We start from the raw sequence: 7,500 nt of genomic DNA on the forward strand, positions 1-7,500 counted from the left end.
CTGTCAGTATGAAAATCACTCTGGTGCCCAAACAAAACAGACCGACCGTGTTTATGTTCCATTATGAACTCATTTCTGTTAAACAACCCAAACAGCACGATGTAAACAGTCCCAGGGAGCCTGCAGTGTTCAAGGGGGGCTGCAACCTGTGTTGAGGCTCCATTTCCGCATTAGTAGGTAGTACAACAAGGGGAGCCGTATGCCCCCTATAGTTCAGTAAGCACACTGTTTAGGGAGTAAACCGAAACACTATCAGCCATGATTACATTATGTGATTCTAGTTTATTGTGTCAGTCTCTGTGGTATTTGGGAAATTCAAACTCCCACTTTAGTCATCTTAAGATACAAAACTTGTACATTTGTAACAACAATTGTAACTAGTGCCATTGGACTTCATTACAGGGAGGATGAGGATTTTTTCAAAGGCAAATCCCGCCAGGAATGTTGGGAGTAAAAGGTCATTTTGACTGTTTATCTCACTCTTGAGACTTTATTTAAGATTTATTTCCATATAGAAATATATACAGGCACAAATGCGAGTTTATATCTTGCGGTTGTGACTATTTCCAGCAGATATAAGCTTCTAATTGCTAGAAATATAGTCGCAGTTTGACTGAAGTCAACATGTCTTGCAATTCTGACTTTGTATATGGCAAAGGCGAGTGTGGCAGGGCGGAGGGCGAGTCGTGATTCCGTACACCCGCCCCTAATCAGCCTAATTAGCCCTCGAGAGGGATAAAGGCCGACGGCAGTGCGGGAGAGAGAGAGAGAGTTACAGACAGCTGTCCGACACCTGTGTTTGTCTTTTTGGTTATGTTTCATATTAAACTATTATTTATATTGTCAAGCCGGTTCTCGCCTCTTTGGCACACTGGTGGCGAAACCCGGGAAGGGTTAGGGACGCTCTGTAGTAGAGTCCTCGCCACTAGTATCCACCCCAACGGAGCAGCCGCGGGCCATTCACCGGGAGACGAAGGAGCCCGACCGTCTGAGAGCGGCCGCCGACCGTGAGTGGAGGAGGGGCTCCTAACCGACCACCTGGAGTGGTGAGAGCCGCTGCCAGCGTAGGAGGAGACGCCTACCAGCCACTGAAAAGTGGCAGGGTCTGAAACCCCTGAGGGTTTCCTGGCCGACCGCCTGGAGTGGGAGGACCGCTGCCACGGCGTGGGGAGACCCCTTCCATCCACAAGAATGCGGCGGGGCGTTCCGTCCGCTAGGGGCCGGAGGACTGCCTCCGATCCATCCCGGGAGGTGCGGCTGTCGTCCATTAGAGGGTGGAGGAGTGGCCGAGGACCAAGCTACGGCATATCAGAGAACCGAGGAGTAAGTGTTTTTTTTGTCTCTCTCTCTCCCACTGTCATTATGCCAGCAATGCCCTTATGCCAGCAATGCCCTTATGCCAGCAATGCCATATAAAGGATCGAGGCTCTTGCTAGTGCCCAAATTTGTGTTCACGATCTGCTGAATCGCTACATGGGGAACTTGTGAGCCAGATGAGACACAGTGTATGTTTTGGAACCAACCCTGTGTGTTGCACTTCTAAGGGCCGTTCTTGGATATATTGCATGTTTGGATACAAAGGCAGGTCTAAAAGAACATGCGTAAAATTAGCCAAACCTGCCCCGGGCCACTCTGGTTGCCAAACACTCTTGTGCAGAAGGAAGTTTGATTGGAGAACAGTCGTCTGAGGTGCGTGTCACATCCTGGGAAGAGGACAATATCTCATATCTGGAGAGGAGGAAGGAGATGTTTAGCTGCTTGTGTTCACTTCTTTATTGTCTATATAATGAGCTCTGTTTCTTTAATACTCTTTGAATGAAATATGCCCAAATATGGCCAATAATCAGCAGCTCATTTATTCTCATTTAATTGCCAATAGATCAGTTAATAATACACATTCTGCGACAGCTTGTGCTGTTGGACATCACTATACGGGAGGACGTGTTTTGTGATCATGTGGTTGAGATCTTTTTTTCATGTTTTTGTCACTCTTCCAAATGCGTTTCTACTTGCCAGTGTGAACATTTTCTCTGGGAGTTGTTTCCTTTAATGTGTCAGTTCACGGTGACCGTGATGAGGGACAGTGTGACCTGGGAAATATTAGAACAGCACGTCGGCCTTGATTGTTTCATGTATTTCAGCTTTAAATTTCACTGCAAATGGCCGTGAGAAAATAACAAATGAAATGAGAAAATGAGTGTATCCCAGCTTAATATGCTGTTACATCTACAGAAGTAACCCATTCATATGCTGTTAGTTTACTGTGCAGCCCATTTACCCCCATTTTATTAGGCATTATAACAGTAGTTATTAAGTTGTTATAACAGTAGTTATTAGGCATTATAACAGTAGTTATTAGGCATTATAACAGTAGTTATTAGGCGTTATAACTGTAGTTACTAAGCTGTTATAACAGTAGTTATTAAGTTGTTATAACAGTAGTTATTACGCATTATAACAGTAGTTATTAGGCATTATAACAGAAGTTATTAGGCGTTATAACAGTAGTTATTAGTTGTTATAACAGTAGTTATTACGCATTATAACAGTAGTTATTAGGCATTATAACAGAAGTTATTAGGCGTTATAACAGTAGTTATTAAGTTGTTATAAAAGTGGCTATTAGGCATTATAACAGTAGTTATTAAGTTGTTATAACAGTAGTTATTAGGCATTATAACAGTAGTTATTAGGCGTTATAACAGTAGTTAAGTTGTTATAACAGTAGTTATTAGGCATTATAACAGTAGTTAAGTTGTTATAACAGTCGTTATTATGTTGTTATAACAGTAGTTATTAAGTTGTTTTAATAAGATCGAATGAGATGGCTTTTAGAGAAAAACAAATGAACAATGTTAGAATGATGTTTCCTAAGTTTTAGCTCTGACCCAATCCTAAACCGAACCATTAATAAGAAAATAATGTTTGTGCAGCACAGAAGACAAAAACACTGGAGTTTGTAACTAGACGAGAGAAGCGTATTAAAGGTTATTGGCATGATCGGGGTTAGGGTATGAGTTCATTGTAGACTAGAGCTTGATATGCTTGGTTTAGTCGGTGTACCTCTCCTATCAGATTGAGGGCATCTTTTGGTTTTCTAATGGGAGAGAATGGCCATCTTTGTTTGAGGGGGGCTGTTCACTATGTCACACATGAGAAGCTGGAATTTGACATGGACTCGCTCACATGATCAAACACAAGGGTCGAACCTGATGCACCTTTACATATATTACTTGTCCTTCATATATCCTGCCCGAATGCTACCCATACACTCTTTACCCACGACGTCAGGAGCGTGATAAGGGCTTCACTGTTTCACCACAAGCTTTTGTGCTCTGAAGTCCTCGCCGTCTTTGCTGTCCTGCTCATGACAAAACATCTTTTGATTGGACTGTGACCTCAGTTTGGAGGAGAGAGAAAGAAGATCCCAGGAGACGTGAGAGATGTCTTAGAAGACCTCCAAACCTGGTGCAGATCCAAAATATGTCAGATTCTGATTTAAAGGGCTTCTGAATGAGTGTCCTATTGTAGACAACAATGTGAGAGTGAAGCGACAGGGGAACGGCTAAAGAACCTAACTTCCAAAAGACCTCATGAAATGCTTTAGCCCACTACACCACCACTCATTATTGGAAAAGTCATGTTGTCTTAACCCTTGTGCAACCTTTTTGACATTTTTGTGTTGTCTATCATTTTGGCTGTTAACACCAACGGTATACATTTTTTGGGGGTATTTTGATATTTCAATCTCAGTTCCTATAAAACATCTATAATACATCTATAACATTTTTTACATTTTTTTTTTAATGCATTTGGCAGATCTTTTATCCAAAGCGACTTACAGTGCATTTTTATTACAGGGACAATCCCCCGGAGCAACCTGGAGTTAAGTGTCTTACTCAAGGGCCTAACAGTGGCATCTTGGTGGTGCTGGGGCTTGAACCCCCGACCTTCTGGTCAGTAACCCTGAGCCTCAACCACTGAGCCACCACTGCCCACTATAACACACTGTAATTGTCCCCATTGAACCCAATATTTGATCTCAGTGCCATTAAAGCATAAAATCATGATTTCTATGATATTATTCTTTCATTCTGGAGTCCTGGCTTCAAAATTTACATTTTATATTTCCACCAGATGGTGCCATTTACCTCATCTTTATCCTGTGGAGCAAATACAAACTTTCCCCCAATTCTCTGTTTACTGTATTATAGAGACCTGCAGGACAACTGAATACATGATGCAGATACAACATTTACATTTATGCATTTGGCAGAAGGTTTTATCCAAAGTGACTTACAGAGCACTTATTACAGGGACAATCCCCCCGGAGCAACCTGGAGTTAAGTGTCTTACTCAAGGACACAATGGTGGTGACTGTGGGGATCGAACCAGCAACCTTCTGAGTACCAATGTATTATACAGAGCACTTATTACAGGGACAATCCCCCCGGAGCAACCTGGAGTTAAGTGTCTTACTCAAGGACACAATGGTGGTGACTGTGGGGATCGAACCAGCAACCTTCTGAGTACCAATGTATTATACAGTGCACTTATTACAGGGACAATCCCCGGAGCAACCTGGAGTTAAGTGTCTACTCAAGGACACAATGGTGGCATCTTGGTGGTGCTGGGGCTTGAACCCCCGACCTTCTGGACAGTAACCCTGAGCCTCAACCACTGAGCCACCACTGCCAGATACAAGTGTGAGTATGTGAGTGTGTGTTTGTGTGTTTGTGTGTGTGTGTGAGAGAGAGAGAGTGTGTGTGTGTTTATGAGCCTTCATCTTCAGCTTCATATTCTGTTTGCCTGCCACAATGTTACAGAGTAACAGATCCGCAGTCTGGATCTATGTCCTCACAGATCCAGACTGCGTCTCCCAGTACGAGTCAATAAGAAAGATTAGTCCTCGAGACGTGTTTCCGATGGATGGAGCAGAGCTTCTGTTGGAATGTGAGACTCAAACACACGTACAATTAAAACTGTCCTCACGGCCACTGATAACACCGGCGACTTCTGCCCTTCAAATATTGTCTGTGGCGGGATCATGGAGAGATGAACACAGGTGCAACACTTCAAAGGAAGTTCAGATGATGTATATTTATATTATATATCTGCTGCTCACTGGTGGGGTGTGACACATAGACGTGTCACAGGTCTGTTCCCATAGAGCTGCACATGGGTTGTGTCGACCACAATGTGTGTCTGTGGTGAATTATTGTCTGCCGAGAACATGAAACTATTGAATTCAAGAGACGTTTACAAGCAAACACTGAAACTGAAGATGCATTTGAAATCTTTGAGTTGTGTACAATGCCAACTTCATTACAGCGCACACGTGTCCGGTGAAGTGATGAACGTGTTATTGCAACTCAAACCTAAATCAGAAGCTGAAACAATGAACGAGAATTGATTTAAAAGGATATGCAACAGTTTATTGTATTTAATGCATTCTCTACATCTTTAGCAGTCACTTTTACACTGATGTCATCATAATGCAGTCATTTGAATATGCAAATGAGAATACTGTAGATGTCAATCACTGCATCAGCTTTATGTGTGTGTGTGTGTGACATTCAGTGTCATTAATGCAACAATACAACAGCAGCATGAACATACAGTCAATGTGTAGAAATACAGATAGAGTTCATGTCTGTATGTGTGTCATATATCCCCGTTTATATACTGCACATATGTAATCTTATATATATATATATATATTCCTATATAACAATGTTTGCATCATATTCCCATACAGAGAGAGTTCAAACCAGTGCTCGGATTGAAGCTTATGCCATCTCACATATATGTAGACCACATATATGATCATAATATGCATAATATATACCATTTATTAAATCAGGCGTACGTGAAGAAGGCTGAAGATACATTTTCAGTCCAGTGTTACATAACGAAGAGAGATATGATACTGTTGTTCTTTAAATGTTTTACTCAAAGTAATTCTGGATTTAGAGAGTGCCAAAGCAGCAGACCCAAACGGGCAACTATGGCATGTATACCAGCGGAGCACATATAAGGCACTTGAATACGTCACTGGATGGCATCACTGTCAGGTTCGGCGGTGGCACAGGATTAATCCAGAACGTCTCAGAAAGCAGTGATAGAGGAGCGGTCGGTAAGGACCTGATTGAGGACCTTCATTAGGTGAAATAGTCTCGGGCTGTGATGATGCTATAGAGGAGGTTACGGATGAACACAGGAGCTTTATTCAAAGAGTGCAAACTGGAAACGGTCTTTAGTTTAGCCAGTGGTGCCAGTGCCCAGGGTACCCCCCCCCCCCCCCATTGGGCATTAACAGTGAACAACCCACTCAAGTTTAATCAGATTTGTCTTTATTATTTCTACTAAAATAGAAGTATCTTGCGGACCCCCCAATTCAAGCACTGGTTCAAGCGTTCAGTGGATCTGACACCCATAAATTCTACAAAACCCAATTCATGTGATCTCACAACAGACCTGAATAAAAGCCCCAAACCGAACAGTCTTTAGTGTATGATGCATGAGTCCAGATGTAATCAGCTGAACAGTGAACACGCACAAGACGGGGTGTGTGGGTCACTCGCCAGGACACGGTGCCACTTGTGAGCGGGGGGTGCATGCACAATATTGGCACAGGTGGCACCACTTCCTGAGAATGACTCAATGAACTGTTGTGAAACTGTTTTGTAAATGTCCTCTCACAGAATACAGCATCTTAATGTTGACCTACTGAACGATAAGCAATTTAAGAGTTTGCTTTGTCTTAAAGGGACAGTTCACCCCAAAATGAGAAATCTGTCATTATTTACTCACCCTCATGTCATCCTCATGTTTGACTTTCTTTCTTATAGAAGAATATTTCAGTTCTGTTGTTCCATACAATGCAAGTGAATGGTGACTAGAACTTAAAAGCTCCAAAAAGCACATAAAGGCAGCCTAAAAGTGATCCACAAGACCCCAGTGGTTTAATCCATGCCTTCAGAAGTGATATGATAGGTGTGGGACACAGATCAATATTTAAGTCCTATATATTTTAACTATAAATTCTCCTCCCTACCCGGTAGGTGCAATATGCATCATGAAAGTGAAAATGGAGAGTTTATAGTAAAAAAGGCTGAATAAATTATTTTTGGGTGAACTGTCCCTTTAAGTGACGTACGAATTTGTTCGCCAAGAGCATTAATGTAAATGTCAAGTTGTGTGTGTGTGTTTGCATCCCCTGTCGTTTCTGTGCTTAACTGCTTTGATCTATTCTCAGCAGACAAGTCCGGGCTAGATGACCTTTCACCCTTGATATTTGCGTCGTGCACGTGTAGTGTGTTTGTAATGCACCTATACAGCAACTCAAAAGCATTAACCTCATAAATATAGTTCTGTGTGTGTGTACGTGCACATATGCAAGAGTCTTGGCCGGCCTCTACGATGGGTCATGCATCTTTTACCAGCTCTTCACAGCGGGTCACACACGTTTAGTCTCTATTGATAGCTGTGAGCACACGT

The 7,500-nt window shown here is 42.4% G+C and overlaps 1 protein-coding gene across 1 annotated transcript in view; it reads right to left on the reverse strand.

Annotated features, from left to right (window-relative positions):
* Positions 1-6,397: 6,397 nt before the first annotated feature.
* ca4a (carbonic anhydrase IV a) overlaps positions 6,398-7,500 on the reverse strand; it is a 14,049-nt gene continuing 12,946 nt past the window's right edge. Inside the window, exon 8 of the mRNA XM_052125934.1 lies at positions 6,398-7,500. This exon is cut by the window's right edge and continues 308 nt beyond it. The gene's annotated coding sequence lies outside the window, so the exon portion shown is untranslated.

The sequence above is a fragment of the Xyrauchen texanus genome, chromosome 4 (genome assembly GCF_025860055.1).
Source record: "Xyrauchen texanus isolate HMW12.3.18 chromosome 4, RBS_HiC_50CHRs, whole genome shotgun sequence".
NCBI classification, from domain to species: domain Eukaryota; kingdom Metazoa; phylum Chordata; class Actinopteri; order Cypriniformes; family Catostomidae; genus Xyrauchen; species Xyrauchen texanus.